Raw genomic sequence first — 21,092 nt, forward strand, 5'->3', positions numbered from 1 at the left:
AATCCAGGTGGAGGCTCCCAAACCTCACCTCTTGCTTTCTGTGCACCTGCAGGCTCAGCACCACATGGAAGCCATCAAGGCTTGGGGCTTGCACCCTCTGAAGCAATGATCCAAGCTGTACCTTGGCCCCTTTTAGCCATGGCTGGAGCTGGAGTTGCTGGGACACAGGATGCCACGTCCTAAGGGTGCACAGAGCAACAGGGCCCATGAAACCACTTTTTCCTCTTAGACCACTGGGTCTGTGATGGGAGGGGCTATCTGAAATGCCCTGGAGGCATTTTCCCCATTATCTTGGCCATTAACATTTGACTCCTCTTTACTTATGCAAACTTCTGCAGCTGGCTTGAATCTCTCCTTGGAAAAAAATTTTTTTTTCTTTTTTACCACATGGTCAGGCTGCAAACTTTCCAAACTTTTATGCTCTCCTTTCCATTTAAATACAAGTTCCAGTTTCAGATCATCTCTGTTCATGTATATGACCGTGAGAAGCAGCCAGGTCACACCTTGAATGCTTTGCTGCTTAGAAATTTCTTCTGACAGATACCCTAAATCATCTCTCTCAATTTCAAAGTTCCACAGATCTCTAGAGCAGGGACATAATGCCCCCAGGCTCTTTGATAAAGCATAGCAAGAGTGACCTTTACTCCAGTTCCCAATAAGTTCTTCATCTCCATCTGAGACCAACTCATCCCGGACTTCGCTGTCCATGTCACCAACAGCGTTTTTGTCACAACCTTTCAACAAGTCTCTAGGAAGCTCCAAACTTCCCCATCTTCCTTCTTATGAGCCCTCCAAACTGTTCCAAACTCTGCCCATTACACAATTCCAAAGTCACTTCCACATTTTCAGGTATCTTTATAGTAATGCCCCACTTCTTTGGTATCAATTTTCTGTATTAGTCTGTTTTCACACTGCTATAAAGAGCTACCTGAGACTGGGAAATTTATAAAGAAAAGAGGTTTAATTGACTCAAAGTTCCATAGACTGACTGTACAGGAGGTATGGCTGGGGACACATCCTCAGATGGTGGCAGGTGAGAGAGAGAGTGAAGAAGTAAGTGCTACACACTTTTAAACAACCAGATTTCATAAGAACTCAGTCACTGTCATAAGAACAGCAAGGGGGAAGTCCGCCCCATGTTTCAACCACCTCACAGCAGGCCACTCCTCCAACACCTGGGGATTACAATTCAACATGAGATTGTGGTGGGGACACAAAACCAAAGCATATCAGAGTCCTGTTCCCATTGCTTATTATTGTCAACTTTGTCAAAGATCAGAAGCCTACAGGTGTGTGGCTTTACTTCTAAGTTTCTCTAACCTGTTCCATTGGTTTATATGTCTGTTTTTGTATAAGTATTATGCCATTTTGATAGCTGTAGCCTTATGAATAGTTTGAAGTTTGGTAATGTGATGCCTCCACCTTGTTCTTTTTGCTTAGAATTGCTCTGACTATTCAGGCTTTTATTGGGTTTCATGTAAATATTAGAATAGTTTTTTTTTAATTCTATGAAAAATGACATTGGTAGTTTGAAAGGAATAGCAGCATGGCCATTTTAACAATATTGATTCTTCCTATCCGTTAGCATGAAATGTTTTTCCATTTTGTTTGTGTCATCTCTGATTTCTTCAAGTAATGTTTTGTAACTCTCCTTGTAGGGAACTTTCACCTCCTGGGTTAGTTGTATTCCTGTTTTTTTGTTTTGTTTTGTTTTTGGTTTTTTTTGTTTTTTGATTTTTGTGTTTTTGTAGCAATTGTGAATGGGATTGCATTCCTGATTTGGCCCTCAGCTTGGACTATACTGGTGTATAGAAATGCACTGATTTTTGTACATTGATTTTGTATCCTGAAACTTTACTGAATTTTATCAATTCAAGGATCATTTGGGCAGAGAATGGGGTATTCTAGGTATAGAATGATATCATCTGTGAAGACATATTTTTACTTTCTTTCTTTCTATTTTGATGCCTTTTATTTCATTCTCTTGCCTGATTGTTTGGCTATGACTTCTGGTACTATGTTGAGTAAGAGTGGTGAGAATTGGCATCCTTGTCTTGTCCCAGTACTTAAGAGAAATGCTTCTACTTTTCACCTGTTCAGTATGACATTGGATGTGGGTTTGTCAAGGACATCACTTATTATTTTGAGGTGTGATCCTTCAATTCCTAGTTTTTTGAGAGTTTTTAACATGAAGAAATTTTGAATTTTTATCAAAAGCCTTTTCTGCATCTGTTGAGGTGGTCACGTGGCTATTGTTTTTAGTTCTGTTCATTTGATGAATCACATTTATTGATTTGCACATGTTTAACCAACCTTGCCTCCCAGAAATAATGCCTACTTGATTGTGGTAGATTAGCTTTTTGATGTGCTGCTGGATTTGGTTTCTAGTATTTTGTTGAGAATTTTTGCATCTATATTCAACAGGTATATTGATCTGAAGTTTTCTTCTTTCATTGTGTCTCTGCCAGGTTTCAGAGGAAACCTAGCTAAAATATAAAGACACAAATAGGTTAAAAGTGAAAATAAAGACAAAGATATTCCATGCAAATTATAAACAAAAGAGATGGCTACACTAATATCAGACAAAATAGACTTTATGTCAAAAACTTTTACAAGACAAAGAGCAATAATAAAAGTGTTCATTTTTAAGAAGATATAAGAATATAAATACATAGGCATCAAACATTAAAGCTCAAAAAATAAAGTGAAATTAACAAAATTGAAGTGAGAAATAGATAGCTCTGCAATAATGGTAAAAGCCTTTAATTCTCACCTTCAATAATACATAGAACAACCAGAGAGAAAATCAGTAAGAGAATAGAGGACTTGAACAGCACTATAGACCACTTAGATCTAACAAACATATACAGAACACTTTATGCAACGGCAACAGAGTACAAATTTTTCTCAACTGTACATGAAAAACTCTCTAGTATAGATCATGTTAGGCCACAAAACAAGTCTTTCTAAATTTTAAAAGATTTAAATCATACAAAGTATTTTACCCAATCACTATGAATTAAAACTAGAAATCCATAGCAGAAAGAAAACTGAGAAATTCCCAAATATGTGAAAGTTAAGCAGCATAATCTTAAATAGCAAATGGATAAAAGAAAAATTCACAAGGGAAATTGGAAAATATCTTGAGACAATTAAAAATGAAAACACAGCATACCAAAATTTATTGGATGCAGTAAAAGCAGTGCTATGAAAAATATTTATGGCTGCAAATACTTAGATTAAAAAAGAAGAAATATCTCAAATAAACAACCTTTCATTCCCCAAGGTACTAGAAAAAGAGGAGCAAATTAAACACAAGGTTAACAGAACAAAGAACATTAAAAAATTATATAAATAAAATAGACAATATGAAGCCAATAGAGTAAATTAATCACTATGTTCTTTGAGAAAAAATAATAATATGACAAATCTATAGACAGATTGAGTGATAAAAAGAAACAACTGTCAAATAACTAAAATCAGAAATGAAACTTGGGTCATTAATACTAATTTTATATAAATAAAAATGATTATAAAAGAGTGCTATGAAGAATTGTATATCAACAAATTGGATTACCTAAATGAAAGTGACAAATTTCTAGACACGCATGGCCTACCAAAACTAAATATTTTTGTAAAAGATAGAAAATCTGAATGCACCTATAACTAATAATGATATCAAATCAGTGATTAAAAAAAACCTTCTAACAAAGAAAAGTCTAAAATCTGATGGCTTCACTGGTCAATTTTATCAAACATTTAAAGAATTAACACCAATATGTCTCAAAATCTTCCTCAAAATTGAACAAGAAGGAATACTTCTTAACTCATTCTATGAGGGCAACCTTACCTGATACCAAATCAAGGCAAAGACTGTAAAAGAAAACCACAGACCAACAATCCTTATGAATTGAAAAACTCTAAAAAAACTTTGTAAACCAAATTCAACAGCACATTACAAGAATTTATTACTGTGATGCAATGATGGTTCACAATACGTAAATCAATCAATGTTAATATACCACATTAACAGAATGAAGAAAAACAAAATGGTCATCTTAATTAATATATAAAAAGCATTTGACAAAATTTAACACATTTTCATGATAAAAACACTCAACATACTTGAAATTGAAAGAAACTACATTGACATAATAAAGGTCATATATAAAAACTCCACAGCTAACATTTTACTCAAATGTAAAAGCCTGGAAGTCTTTCTTCTAAGATCAGAAACAAGACAAGCCTGATTTTGTCACTTCTATTCAATGTAGTAGTGAGATTTCTAGGCAGAGTAATTAGGCAAGAAAATAAAAGGCATAAAAAAAGTTGTGTAATCTCTGATTACAGATGACATGATCCTCTATGTCTACATACCCTAAACATTCCACAAAAATGTATTGCACTAACAAAACAATTAGGCAAACATGTAGAACACAAAAATAATACACAAAATTAGTTGCTTTTCTATAAATTAAAAATAATCAATCTGATTACAAAGTTATAAAAACAATTCCATTTATAACAGCATCAAAAATAATAAAATTCTTAGGAATAAATTTAACCACAGACATGAAGGTCTTGTACACTGAAAACCACAAAATATTGTGGAAAAAAAATAGAAACAAAAAAATTTAAAAATTCAAGTTTATTAATTTGAGGATATAATCTTGTGAAGATGTTAATACCATCCAAAGAGAGGTGAAAAATCAACGTAATCTCTCTCAAAATCCCAATGACATTATTGCAGAAATAGAAAAATAATCGTAAAATTCACGTGGATGCTTAAGGGACCTGGAATAGCCGAAACAATGTTGAAAAAGAACAAAGTTGGAGGTCTCATACTTCCTGATTTCAAATACTACTATTAATGACATTAATCAAAACAGTATGTTACCAGCATAAAAACAGATATACAAAACACCAGAATAATATAGAGAGCCCAGACATACACCCTTGCATATATAGTCAAATGATTTTTGATAATAATTCTAAGACCATTCAATGGGGAAATAATAAGTTTTTCAACAAATTGTGTGGGGGAAAACTGGACATCCACGTGAAAAATAATGAAGTTAGACCCTTAACTTATACCATAGACAAAGAAAATTGATCAAAGACCTACATTTAAAAGCAGAAACTATGAAACTCCTAGAAGGAAGTAATATGGGGAAACCTTCATGACATTATGTTTGGCAATAATTTCTTGGCTATGATACCAAAAGCACAGGCAATAACACAACAAAAATAGGTAAGTTGGATTTCATCAAAATAAAATACATTTGTGCATCAAATGACACTATCAAGAGAGTAAAATGTCAATGTACAGAACAGAAGAAAATATTCACAAATCATATATCTGGTAAAGGCTTAACATTCAGGATATGTAAAGGACTCCTACAAGTCAACAGTAATAAAGCAAGCAACCCAATTCAAAAATGGGCAAATGACATTAATAGACATTTCTCTAAATAAGATATACAGATGACCAATAAGCATATGGAAAGATGCTCTACATCACTACTTGTCAGAAAAGTACAAATTAAAACTACAATGAGATAGAACTTTGCATCCATTAGAATGTCTATTATCAAAACCACAGAAAATAATAAGTGTTGGCAAAGATGAGAAATTGGAACTCATGAAATGCTTGTGGGCATGTAAAATGGTGCAGCTACTGTGGAAAACAGTTCCTCAAATAATTAAACATAAAATTAACAAAGACAACAGCAATTCCACTTCTGTCTATATAAGCAAAAGAAAAGCAGTGACTTGAATAAATACTGGCACACTTATGTTTATAGCAGTATTATTCACAATAGTAAAGAAATGGAATCAACCCAAATGCCTATAAATGGATGATTGAATAACCAAATTATGGCCTATCCATACAATCGAATATTATTGAACCTTGACTAGGAAGGAAATTTGGACAATTGCTACAACGTGGATGGATCTTGAAACATTATGCAAAGTGAAACAAACCAGACAAAAAAGGACACATATTGTATGATTCTACTTATATAAAGCCCCCAAAGTAGTCAAATTCATAGAGCCAGAAAACAGAATGGTGTTGCCAAGAGCCAAGAAGGGGGAATGGAAAGTTATTGTTTAATTGGCACAGAGTTTCAGTTTGAGAAGACAAAAAGGTTCTCGAGTTGGATGGTGTAATGGTTAATATAAAGTGTTAACTTGATTGGATTGAAGGATGAGGGTGTTGCCAAAGGGATTAACATTTGAGTCAGTTTACTGGGAGAGGCAGACCCACCCTCTATCAGGGTGGGCACCATCGAATCATCTGCTAGTGCAGCTAAAATAAAGCAGGCAGAAGAAGTTGAAAAAGAGCAGGCTTGCTGTCTTCTGGCCTTCGTATTTCTCCCTTGCTATTTGCTTTCTATTGTCAAACATCAGACTCCAAGTTCTCCAGCTTGTGGACTCTTGGACTTATACCAGTGGTTTGCCAGTGGCTCTTGGGCCTTTGGCCACAGACTGAAGGCTGCACTGTTGAGTTCCCTACTTTTCAGGTTTTAGAGCTTGGACTGATCCATCACTGGCTTCCTTCTTCCTCAACTTGCAGATGGCCTACTGTGGGACTTTACCTTGTGATCATGTGACTCAACTATCCTTAATAAGCTCCCTTTCATATATACATATATCCTATTAGTTCTGCCCCTCTAGAGAAACCTGACTAATACAGATGGTGTTCATGATTGCACAAAAATGTGAATGTACTTAATGTCATTAATTGAACGCCATACTTAAAATGGTTAAAATTGTTAATTTTATGTTACGTATATTTTAAAAATAACAAAACAGATTTGATATTGCACAGAGCATGATACAGCATGATTAAATAAGAATTCAATAACAAAAAAATAACTGAAGAGTGTCCAAATGTACGGAAATTAAGCAACACAATTCTAGGCAATTCATAGGTTAATCAATAAATCAGTGTAAATCTTAAAATATTTTAAAGTAAATGATTATAAAAATATGACAGGTCACAATGTGTGAGATGCAACAAAAGCTGAGAGATTATTTATAGCTTTTAATGCATATTTTAGAAAGAAAAAATAAATTATCTCTGTTTCCAACTAAAAAAAGCAGAAAAAGCACAGCAAATAAAACTTAAGAAAAATAAAGGAAAAAGTAATGTAAATATAATGTCAGAAATGTAAAACAGATATATGATAGAGAAAATTCAACAAAAGCAAACATTTATTATTTTATAATAAAATCAATAAACCCATAGGAAGATTGACCAAGAAGTAGACAATGCATGGATTACCAATATCAGAAATGAAATAAGATTCATCTTTAGGATCCTGAATACATTAAAGGATAAAAAGAGCACATTATAAGCAACTTTATGTAATAAAGTTGACACATTAAATAAAATAAAAAAATTAAAGAGATAATTTGCTAAAATGAATACAAAAAGAAACAAAGTTTAAATAGTAAGATGATTTATTAAAGAAATTAAATCTGCACTTAGACAAAGAAAATTCTAATCCTGGATGGTTTCACTGGTAAACTCTTCCAAACATGTAAGAAAGAAATAATACAAATCTTACACAAATTCTTATAGACAAGAGAAATTAAAAATAAATACCTTCCAACAGTTTGTATGAAGCTAGTATAACCATAATATGAAAACCTGAGAAAGATATTTCAAGAAAGGAAGACTATTGGCCATATTAAACTTGGATGTAAAAATTCAAAATATTAGCAAATATAATCCAGTGGTACATATAAAGCATAGTGCATCATGACCAAGTAAAATTTATTCAGAGAATGCTAGGTTGGTTTAACATTTGAAAATCAATCACTATAATTCTGCACATTCACATAATAAAGGAGAAAACATAAGATTATCTCCATAGATGCAGACAAAATATTGAGAACATTGGACAGCTATTTATGGTAAAATCCTCAGAAAATTAGAAGAAAGACATTTCTTTAATGTGGTAAATAATGTCCAATGAAATTTAAAGATATTATCCATTTTAATGGTAAAATGTTAAAACTCCCTGAGGTTACTACTAATCAAAGATGCCAACCATTATCCCTTCTATTTATTATTGAATAAAGATTATAGTCAATGCAGTAAGACATTGAAAAAATAATAAAAGAATCACAGATAACTTGTAAGTATATGTATAAAATCTTTAAAAATCTGGAAACTATTATAATTAATAAAATAATATAGCCAAGTCAATGAGTACAAGATTAATACAAAATATCAGTTTTTCCATATACTGGCCAAATAAATGGGAAATTATATTTTTAAAATACCATTTAAAATATAAAATATTAAATATCTTTTTAATATTTGTACAGAAATATACACAAGAATTCTACACTAAAAACTATAAAATATCACCAAGAAAAACTGATAACAACCTGAATAAATCCAAGGTCATGGATAAGAGGACTTCATATTGTTATAATGTCAGTTCTCCAAAAATTTATCTATAGATTCTAATCAAAACCTCAACAGGCTTTTTATTGTGTCCAGTGAGCTGATTTTAAAATTTATATAGAAATGCAAATGGCAAAGAATAACCAAGGCAATCTGGAAGAACAAAGCTGGAGAATTTATACTACAAAAGTCATGGCCTCTTATTGAAATTTAATAAAGTTTAATATTGACACAAGAATAAACAAATAGAACAACGGACAGTCTAAGAGGGTCCACAAATAGATGCATACCTGTATTGATCATCTAGTATATGATAAAGTTGAAACTACATAGCACTGTGGAAAGTATGGTTTTTCAGTAAATGAGTCACAGGGTCAATATGATATCCAACATAGGGATTAATTTTTGCTCTTACATGACATCATAAAAAGGCCAGATAAAAAGAGGACCTAAATATCAAAGAATTTCCATAAAAATAGAAATATCAAAGAATTTCTTTAAAAAATAGAAAATTTACTGGAAAGTATATAAAGACACCTTTATGACTTTGGAGTAGACACATATTTTCAAACAAGACATTAAGATTACCAATGATAAATAGAAAATTGATAAATTGGACTATATTATGACTTAAACTTCTGTTCATCAGAAGACGCCAATAGGAAGAGTGAATAGATAGCCCACAAAGTGGGAAAAGGTATTTGCAAAACATATTCCCCTCAAAAAAGGTTTAGATCCAGAATATATAAAGAGCTTTTATCAAATAAATAGGAAACGGGAAAATCTTTTTTTAAATGAGCAAAAAACTCAAATAAGTACCTTACAGAAATGATATTTAAATTGGGAGTGGGTGCTGAGCTTCATTAGTCATCAAGAGAAATTAAAAGTAAAACTAGAACTTTGTAACACTACATACCCTGTAGAATGGCTAAATTGAAAAAGAAAAATGATGCTGTTGTAAACATTCTTATTCTACTAATTGGGTAGAAATATACAGTTTATCTGTTGGGTATATACTTATTAGTGTAAAGACTGTCTGAAAAGTACACATATGTTATTTTTTGTATAAACTTCCAAACTGTTTTCCAGTGTTTATACCAACTTGCCTTCCCACAGTTGATGAGAGTTCTAGTAGCTCTTGAAATGTGTCTCGATAGCATTCATAATAAGCAAGCAGTAGATAAATGGATTCTAGTATGTTCACAAAATGGAATGCTATAAAGCAAGGAAAATGAACAAATTGCAACTACACACAAAAATATGGTTGAATCTTATAAACAATATGTAAAAGAATCTAGGCACAAAAGATTATATATTATATTATTTTATTAATATAAAGTTTAAAACACTAATCTGCATTTTCAGAAGTCAGGTTAGTGATTACCTTGATGGTGGAGGGAGAGAAGTGTATAGTGACCAGAAGTATAAATTTTGGTAAGTGCAAAGAAGGATGGGAAAGGTTAAAATATTATTGGTGGAAAGTGAGCATGTGAGCACAGACTTTGGTGTCACAGAGAAGAAAGAGCCCAGGCTTTGGGTTTATACCAAAAGGGATCTAGGTCTTCACTCTTTTACTAGCTGGTTAACCCTAAGCAAGTTACTTAACACTCTAATATTCAAGTATTCACTAATTAACACAGAGATGAAAATCCGTACTTTACATTGATTTTCTGTGCATTAAGGAAAATAGAACTTAGGTAAAAAGAACTTAGTTTCATGGTTGGCATATGATAAATTGTCAACAGATGGTAGCAGTTACTGTTTTTGGTAACAGAAATTAACGTGTCACACAGCGTACGATAATGTTAACCTGGTCCTGTCTGTTGTAAATGATGTGTGCTGTAGAGAAAAGAGCTATATGGATAGATAAACTGCAACTAGAGTGTAAAGAGCAGGGATAAAACTTGATATTTTAGGCACTGGAAAGCCATTGTAGATTTTTAAGCATGTGGACAACATAATTCATTCTTGTGTTTTATTGCAAGGTTGTTTTGGCAATGAATATACAGAGGAGACTGGAAAGTAGGCAGTGGCTTCTGAAGTTTAAGTTGGTAAAAGAAACTTGCACGGAAATCCAGATTGACTATAATCAATCCTAAAACTAGGATTATGATAAGGTAAATACAGTGGTAAGACAAATATATATTTGGAGGAAGAATCAACAGAGTTCCTTGAAAAGATGACAGAGATTAAATCTACTGAGGTGACTCTGTAGTTACTAATGTGGTAGCATAATTTTATCCTTTATAAAAATGTAGAAAATAATAGGTAATTTGGGGAAAGATGCTAATTTTATTTTGGAGCATATGGAATTTGAAGTGATTAGCCAGGAGTGGGTTTTCTATAAGCTGTCAACAAAAGAATTTTCACATAAACCTCCTTTATGTATGTGTGTGTCTTATTTTTCACTGTTTTGCATTCTGCCAAGTTCTTGCTATTATTTTCCACAGCTTTTACTCCAGGGTTTTTTGCTGAAGATTATTTGGAAGGTTAAGCTGTATAGATTTGGTACTTTTTAGGTGTGGAAATTAGATCTGAATTAACATGAGGAACTACTTAGAGAGGAAGCCCCAAAGACTGCTTATTTGTGCCCAACCAGCCAGCTCCTGCAGAGCAGGTCTTTACTACACTTCCACAGGAATTGTGTCAAGACTTGAAGATCCCACTGTCACATCTTACATTCAACATGAATAAAGAAAGCTGCTTCCAATTCCAGATTGCACAGTCTGACTCCACAATCACAAATATTTTCCCCATTAGTTGCTACCAAGGTAAACTTCATTTAAAATTGGTTTATAGACTGACTTCAAGAAACATAATGTAATGATGCATGATGAGCTAAACAAATAGATAGCAGATATTCTCTTCACATACCACTAATACCTCTTGGTAAAAATTTGCAGTTTCAGGAAACTGCAACTCCCCTCAACCAAGTCTTTTTCTTTGTTTCTCTGTCTGCAAATCAGAGAAAAACTAAATTTCTCATAGGAGTGCCACCAAAACAATAAGCCTGATTGATATCAAGAATTCATCCAGAGTTTATCCTACCATGATAATGTGCTATGTGTTGTTCGAGAAGCTTAAAGTACAAAGATAACTACTTCCAGTTTAAAAAGTCCTTCAACCATTTCATGAAATGAGATTCCCTGTTGACAGAACAGAACCATTATTGACACGCAAAGAGAGCCATCTATACATCTAAGTGGTGCATGAGTATGTATAAACCCTATAATATATATACTCATCAGATAGGCATGCTTACATCTCAGCAAAAATTGACAGTCATAGTCATTAAAATCAGCTTGGGAGGATTTTTTTCCTTACCTCTTAGTGAGATTTTCTGCTCTATTGGTGCAATGGAAACAATGCTTGTGCTCTCCAATTCAATCTCTTTTACTTACTCCATCACCACCACCAGAGACCACTCATTATCTGTAGCCTAAAACTATATGTTTCCCTTGGGGCCCAAGGTTCTTTGCCAAATTACTTTAAATGTTTACGTTTTTTTCCTAGTATAAATAACTGATTCCAACATTTGATAATGAGTATTAATGTTGAAATAATTTAAACAATGACATAGGATTCTACCCTACTCCCTTTCAAAAGGCAGTACCACTATTTTGTTCTATCTGTACATTTTCTTTGGATGAGTCTGTGTCTGTGACAAAACCATCCTTCTTCTTTCTCCAATACAATTGCTAACACAACATTTATATTTTTTTCTGGCTTTAGCATAGCTACTTACCTGTTATAGGATAGGATGAAGAAAACTTGGAGGACTGGGATCTGAAACAAACTCTACACCTAGATGAGAAACACACATTTGGACCAACTCAGTCAATAGTGCTGTGAACACAATCCATCATCCAATGTATAGCATTCAAAGTGAATAATAGCTGTACTTTGTAACCTAGGCAAGCATGCCTGTAGGCAGCCATGTGCTTCAACTAATGGATGGATAACAGCTATAGGGTAGTGATACTCAAAGTCTGGGTAAGCAAGAGGCAGAGTGGAAGATGTCCAGTGGATAGTAGAGCTCTAGTCACCATGCTAAGGTTCAGTAACAGGAATTAAGGCAGGAAGATAGAAATCAAAGCAAAGGCAAGACCCAGATACAAGAGTATTAGGCAGACTACAAAGCCAAATGACTGAAGCACAAGAATATGAACTAAATCATATACTTAAAAAAAATCAGTTACAATGGAGGAAGTTCACCTGTAGTAGGGGTAAACTGACTAAGTCTCAGAGTGCTGAAAAACAGCTATTTGTACATGTTATCATCTGGATAGAATTTGTCCTAGAGAAACTGATAGAGGTGAATGTACAGGAAGGCTAATTTTTTAAGACAGGGGTCAGAAAACTTTTCTGTAAACAGCCCAACAGCCAATATTTTAGACCTAAGGACAATGCAGTTACAACTATTACACTCTGCCATCACAATGGGAAAGCAAGCATAGATGTAAACAAACAAACTTCTATGACTTTTTTTTTAATTTTAATTTAATTCTGGAATCCATGTGCATAACGTGCAGATTTGTTACATAAGTATACATGTGCCATGGAGGTTTGCTGCACTTATCAACCCGTCATCTAGGTTTTAACCCCACATGCATTAGGTATTTGTCCTAATGCTCTTCCTCCCCTGGTCCCCGACTCCCAGACAGGCCCAGGTGTGTGTTGTTCCCCTCCTTGTGTCCATGTGTTCTCATTATTCAACTCCCTCTTATGAGTGAGAACATGCAGTGTTTGGTTTTCTGTTCCCATGTTAGTTCGCTGAGAATGATGGCTTCCAGCTTCATCTATGTCCCTGCAAAGGACATGATCTCATTCCTTTTCGTGCCTGCGTAGTATTCCATGGTGTGTATGTGCCACATTTTTTTTTATCCAGTCTACCATTGATGGGCATTTGGACTGGTCCAATGTCTTTGCTATTGTAAATACTACAGCAACAAACATGCATGTTCATGAGTCTTTATAGTAGAATGATTTCTAATCCTGTGGGTATATACCCAGTAATGGGATTGCTGGGTCAAACGGTATTTCTGGTTCTATATCCTTGAGGAATCACCACACTGTCTTCCACAATGGTTGAACTAATTTACATTCCCACCAACAGTGTAAAAACATTCCTATTTCTCCACAGCCTCACCAGCATCTATTGTTTCTTAAATTTTTAATAATCACCATTCTGACTTGTGTGAGATGATATCTCATTGTGGTTTTGATTTGCATTTCTCTAATGGTCAGTGATAATGAGCTTTTTTTCGTATGTTTCTTGATCACGTACATATCTTCTTTTGAGAAGTGTCTGCTCATATCCTTTGCCCACTTTTTGATGGGGTTGGTTGTTTTTTTTCTTGTAAATTTGTTTGAGTACTTTGTAGATTCTGGATATTAGACCTTTCTCAGATGGATAGATTGCAAAAATATTCTCCCATTCTATAGGCTGTCTGTTCACTCTGGTGCTAGTTTCTTTTGCTGTGCAGAAGCTTTTTAGTTTAAGTAGATCCCATTTGTCAGTTTTGGCTTTTCTTGCAATTGTTTTTGGTGTTTTAGTCATGAAGTCTTTGCCCATGCCTATGTCCTGAATGGTATTGCCTAGTCTTTCTTCTAGGGTTTTATGGTTTGGGGTTTTACATTTTAAGCGTTTAATCCATCTTGAGTTAATTTTTGTATAAGGTGTAAGGAAGGGGCCCAGTTTCTGTTTTCTGCATTTGGCTAGCCAGTTTTCCCAGCACCGTTTATTAAATAGGGCATCCTTTACCCATTGCTTGTTTTTTGCAGGTTTGTTGAAGATCAGATGGTTGTAGATGTGTGGTGTTAGTTCTGAGATCTCTGTTCTGCTCCATTGGTCTATAGGTCTGTTTTGGTACCGGTACCATATTTTATTGGTTATTGCACCCTTGTAGTATAGTTTGAAGTCAGGTAGTGTGGTGCCTCCAGCTTTGTTCTTTTTGCTTAGGATTGTCTTGGCTATATGGGCCATTTTTTGTTCCATATGAAATTTAAAGTAGGTTTTCTAATTATGTGAAGAATATTAATGGTACTTGGGCGGGAATAGCATTGAATATATAAATTACTTTGGGCAATATGGCCATTTTTACAATATTGATTCTTTCTATCCATGAGGATGGAATGTTTTTCCATTTGTTTGTGTCCTCTTCTATTTCATTGAGCAGTGGTTTGTAGTTCTCCTTGAAGAGGTCCTTCGCAACCCATGTGAGATGTATTTTTAGGTATTTTATTCTCTTTGTAGCAATTGCGAATAGAAGTTCATTCATGATTTGGCTCTCTGCTTGTCTATTGTTGGTGTATAGGAATGCTTGGGATTTTTGCACATTGATTTTGTATCCTGAGACTTTGCTGAAGTTGCTTATCAGCTTAAAGAGTTTTTGAGCTGAGTTTTCTAAATATAGAATCATGTCATCAGCATACAGAGACAATTCACTTCCTTTCTTCCTATTTGAATACCCTTTATTTATTTCTTTATTTCTCTCTCCTGATTACCCAGACCAGAACGTCCAGTACTATGTTGAATAGGGGCAGTGAGAGAGGGCATTCTTGTCTTGTGCCATTTTTCTAAGGGAATGCTTCCCACTTTTGCCCATTCAGTATGATACTGGCTCTGGGTTTGTCATCAATACCTAGTTTATGTTCCATCAATACCTAGTTTATTGAGAGTTTTTATCACAAAGGGATGTTGAATTTTATTGAAGACCTTTACTGCGTCTATTGAGATAATCATGTGGTTTTTGTCATTCGTTCTGTTTATGTGATGGATTACGTTTATTAATTTGTATACCTTGAACCAGCCTTGCATCCCAGGGATGAAGTCAATTAGATCATGGTGGATAACCTTTTTGATGTGCTGGTGGATTCAGTTTGCCTGTATTTTATTAAGGATTTTCATATTGATGTTCATCAGGGATATTGGCCTGAAGTTTTCTTTTTTCACTGTGTCTCTGTCAGCTTTTAGTACCAGGACAATGCTGGCCTCATTAAATGAGTTAGGGAGGAGATCCTCCTTTTCAATTGTTTGGAATACTTTCAGAAGGAATGGTACCAGCTCCTCCTTGTACCTCTGGTAGAATTTGGCTGTGAATCCATCTGACCCTGGGCTTTCTTTTTTTTTTTGGTTGTTAGGCTATTAATTACTGCCTCTATTTCAGAACTTGTTGGTCTATTCAGGGATTTGATTTCTTCCTGGTTTAGTAGTGGGAAGGTGTTTGTGTCCAGGAATTTATCCATTTCTTCTAGATTTTCTAGTTTATTTGCGTAGAGGTGTTTATAGTATTCTCTGATGTTAGTTTGTATTTATGTGGGGTCAGTGGTGATATCCCCTTTATTATTTTTTATTGTGTCTGTTTGATTCTTCTCTCTTTTCTTCTTTATTAGACTAGCTAGCAGTCTATCTATTTTGTTAATTTTTTCAAAAAACCAGCTGCTGGATTCATTGATTTTTTGGAAGCATTCTTTGTGCCTCTATCTCCTTCAGTTCTGCTATGATCTTAGTTATTTCTTGCCTTCTACTAGCTTTTGGATTTGTTTGCTCTTGCTTCTCTAGTTCTTTTATTTTTATTTTTATTATTATACTTTAAGTTCTGAGATACATGTGCAGAACGTGCAGGTTTGTTACATATGTATACACGCACCATGGTGCTTTGCTGCACCCATCAACCCGTCATCTACATTAGGTATTTCTCTTAATGCTATACTTCCCCAAGCCCCCCATTCCCCAACAGGCCTCAGTGTGTGATGGTCCCCTCCCTGTGTCCATGTGTTCTCATTGTTCAATTCCCACTTATGAGTGAGAACATGTGGTGTTTGGTTTTCTGTTCTTGTGTTAGTTTGCTGAGAACGATGGTTTCCAGCTTCTTCCATGTCCCTGCAAAGGACATGAACTCTAGTTCTTTTAATAGTGATGTTACAGTGTCGATTTGAGATCTTTCAAGCTTTCTGATGTGGCCATTTGGTGCTATAAATTTCCCTCTTAACACTGCTTTAGCTGTGTTGTCTCTTTGTTCTCATTGGTTTCAAAGAACTTCTTGATTTCCAGCTTAATTTCGTGATTTACCCAAGAGTCATTCAGGTGCAGGTCATTCAGTTTCCATGTAGTTGTGCAGTTTTGAGTGAATTTCTTAGTTCTGAGTTCTAATTTGATTGCATTGTGGTATGAGAGACTGTTATGACTTTTTTTTTTAATGTTCAAAAAACAGGTAGTGGGTCTGATTTGGCCCACAGGCTATAGTTTTTAAACCCTCTTTTAGGGTGACATTTAATGATATCATGTGAAAGGAGAAATAAGCTTAACAACAGTGGGGCAAAGGCCAGGCCAAATACTCTTCTCACTTTAAACAATGAATTGGGCTTAAGACCACAGTCAGCCTTTTCTTTTTTCATTCCTTCCTAACTCTACCAAAGGACTACTCTCAAATACTCCTGTTGAGTCTTTGTAATTGAATAGGTCTGTTCATTTATGTAACTTAGAATAATATAATTAACTTAAAAAGATAATTATCTAAGAAAATAATTGAGCTAATAACCAAAAAGCACACTAGATTCCACTGTTTTACCTATCTCTTTATTATACCTGTGTTTCCTTTCTCTAGTTTCATGATTGCAATGTAACAAAATCCTTCTTCAAAGAAACTGCATAACCTTTGCCTGTAAATTCTTTACAACATAGCTATGGCCTAGTCCTTTCAGATGACTGTATAACTAGGAAAATGTTCTTACAGGAAATTAAGGCTACTTCTTATTTTGAAGCTTTAAGTAACGTAGGTCAGAAGATATAGGTCAGTAAAGGAGACACAGAAACTGCAAATTCTCAGAGAGCCCTAAAATGTTTTCTGAATAATTTATTTGACTGAAATCATGTGGTGACCTATAGGCTGCAAAATATAAATCATATGATCCCACTATACTATCTTCTGGTTTGGCTTAAATGTGGAAAATCCTGACTAATATAGCACACAATGATTTTAAAAAATACTGAATTTCCCAGAGAAAATATAATAATAAGCTCTTTGGCTTGGACTAAATAATATTGAAAATATACATTTTCATGCTTTCCTAACATTATACAGATTGTGCAGCCAGTCAATCGATGTTATTCTATTATCTCAGTTGCATTTACTTCTTTGGAGTCAAGACCTTTGAATAAAGTAGTTATACAATAAAAAGAGTCCATCCCACGCTTTAAGTGATACTGGCGCTTATAGGAGAAAGCCATTGTGAGTTGACAGGTTTGTACCTAGTCTTTCAACCAAACAGCAACCACTGGGAGTTGACAGGTTTGTACCTATTCTTTCAACCAAACTGCAGGTATCATGTTCAATAAAGCTGCCAGCCTTTTCACTGAAAGTGTATTTATAGGCAGAAAAATAACTATTAAAATGACTCCATATGGAGTCTTGGGGCTCCATATTTATTCTCTTTCAGTGATTTCCAGATCAAATTTGCTCAGTTTACAAGTAAAAAGATTTTCTTCCTAGCTCTCGGTCCAGGAAATTCCCATTAGGATAGAAACATAGCTGTATTCACTCAACCTCTGACACTATCACTTGGAATGACATTTCTGCAAACTGAGTTTCAGACAAAATCATATTTAAGTATAAACCAAAAGCTGCATCAGTTTTACCAACATCCCCGCCACTTGTAATACATTTGTTGCCTTCTATTATGGAAATACCCACCCTGTCCCTTTACCCCAAGTAAAAATAATATTTTAAATGACAGTGAAGAGCTCAAATTCTTAAATGTGGTATCATATAGATCATTTATCCCATAACTCTTAACGCATGGTAGAATTCAGATTAGATTCTTACACATAATGTAACTATATTTCTAGGAAGTTCTTAGGCTATATAGCATACATTGAAGTTTCGCCACCAAAGATTCAGTTAATAGTTGTATTAGTCAGAGTTCTCTAAAGGGACAGAAGTAATAAGATATATGTATATATGAAGGGGAGTTTATTAAGGAGAATTGATTCACACGATCACAAAGTGAAGTCCCATGATAGGCCATCTGCAAACTGAGGAGCAAAGAAGACAGTCTGAGTCCCAAAACCTCAAAAGCAGGGGACCCGACATTGCAGCTTTCAGTCCGTGACTGGAGGCCAAGAGCCCCTGGCAAACTACTGGTATAGGCCCAAGAGTCCAAAAGCAGAACTTGGAGTATGTTGTTCGAGGACAGGAAGTATCCAGCACAGGATAAAGATGAAGGCAAGAAGACTCAGCAAGTCTGCTCTTTCCAACTTATTCTGCCTGCTTTGTTCTAGCTGTACTGGCAGCTGATTAGATGGTGCCCACCCAGACTGAGGACAAGTCTGCCTCTCCCAGTCCACTGACTCAAATGTTAATCTCCTTTGGCACCACCCTTACAGATACACCCAGGAATAATACTTTGCATCCTTCAATCCAATCAAGTTGACACTCAATATTAACCATCACAATAGTGTTATAGCTAAATGTCTGATTGAAACTTTTGAAAAGACCTATCTAAAATATGCTAGACCAGAATTATTAATGGCATTAAATACAGAATCCCTGCTTAGTGGTCCATATCTAAAAATTCAGCCTGATCCAACTTTACGTTCCTTCCACCATTATCCCATACCCTTAGTATCCATTCCCATGCCTGTTCTCCAGATTTCTGCTTATATAAATTAGAAAACTGAAACAGTTGTTTTGGAGTATAGCACACTTTCTCATGGGTCACTAACTAGTATACTCTCTCTGGTCCCTCTTTTATAGCCAGTATATTGTGAAATTTGATGAGTTAAAAAGGAAAAAAAGTATATGTGATTCTTTCAAATTGTTGTTGATCTTAGAATTTTTGGGCTATTTTCACACATTTACAAAGACTAGCAATAAATACTTTCCATAGACTGTGATACTCACTCTGGGTAACATTTTAAAACACTGGCTCAACCATTTTATGTAAAAAGCCAACTGACAATCCTTTAAAAAATCTCAAAATAAGGACCATATGGCTGCATATGGCTGCACAGTTACTTAATATAACTGGTGTATTAATTTTCTATCATTGTGTAACAAATTACCACAAAATAGTAGCTTAAAAACACCACTCATTTATTAGTTCATAATTCTGTAGAAGTCTGGCAAACTATGATTGGGTTCTCTGGGTAGAATTTCACAAGGCTAAAATCTAGGTATTTGGCTTGAGTTTTTATCTGGAGGTGCTGGGGGAAATTTTCATTCCAAGCTCATGAATGTTATTCACAGTATTCAGTTCCTTGTGGTTTTAGACTGTGGTCCCCAATTCTTTTTTTATATGTACTTTAAGTTCTGGGGTACATGTGCAGAATGTGCCCTTTTGTTACATAGGTATGCATGTGCCATGGTGCTTTGCTGCACCCATCAACCAGTCATCTACATTAGGTATTTCTCCTAATGTTATCCCTCCTCTAGCCCCCCACCCACTGACAGGCCCCGGTGTATGATGTTCCCCTCCCTACGTCCATGTGTTCTCATTGTTCAATTCCCACTTATGAGTGAGAACATGCGGTGTTTGCTTTTCTGTTCTTGTGATAGTTTGCTGAGAATGATGGTTTCCAGCTTAATCCATGTTCCTGCAAAGGACACAAACTCATCCTTTTTTATGACCGCATAGTATTCCATGGTGTATATGTGCCACATTTTCTTTATCCAGTCTAGTATTGATGGGAGGTCCCCATTTATTTACTGGCTGTCAGCTGAGTGTCACTCTCAACTACTAAAGGTCATTTACATTTTTTGCATCATGTGCCTTTCCATATTCAAGCTAGCAATGACATGATAAGATGTTCTCATGTTTCAAACCTCTGACATCTTTTATAACTAGCCAGAGAAAATGCTGCTTTGAAGGGTTTATGTGATTATGTCAGGATCTCCCAGATAATTTCCCTATCTTAAGGTTGACTATGCTATATAACATAATCTAATCACAGAAGTAAGATTCATAATATTTACATCCCAGGTACAGTGCAGGATGGGTATATGGTGGGGGAGGAGGAGGTTAGTGGTAAATTGTGGGTGCCATTTTAGATTTCCATCTACCATACTTAGGAAAATTGGACTTAGTATTATTAATTCATTTAATAAATAGTTTGTAGTCCCCTACTATGTATAAGGTGCTGTTCTATTTGAGGAGTTATTACTTTCAACCAGAAATTAAGGTTTACCTTATTTTATAATTCTGTAACAATCTATGACAGTGTCTTAGAACACAACTTTGGTATGAAACAGACCAGAGTTGAATCTCACTTATATCATTACTGGCTACATAATCTTGGATGCGTTATCTGAGCTTGTTTCTTTGTACAAAAAGTGAGAGTAATACCAGTATGTATTTCACAGGGTTGCTGTAAGAATTAAGTGAGATAATGGCTGCAAAGAATTTATTAATAGTACAATCTTAATATATCAATCACTGAATAAATGGTAGTAAGAAGTGCTGTTACATGACTTTTGAAACACATATGACAATTTGGCTGTGGGGTATTTATATTTTTTTCTTTGCAAGATCAGGCAAAATATACTTTATATTCCCAGTTTTTTCTTTCACTGTAAACTCCACTGGAAGATATGTTGAGATTCGTGTTTATGGCAATGGCTTCAGGCACCAGTTACTATAATATATATCAAAATTACAATTAGCTGAGGCC

Source organism: Gorilla gorilla, chromosome X (genome assembly GCF_029281585.2).
Source record: "Gorilla gorilla gorilla isolate KB3781 chromosome X, NHGRI_mGorGor1-v2.1_pri, whole genome shotgun sequence".
NCBI classification, from domain to species: domain Eukaryota; kingdom Metazoa; phylum Chordata; class Mammalia; order Primates; family Hominidae; genus Gorilla; species Gorilla gorilla.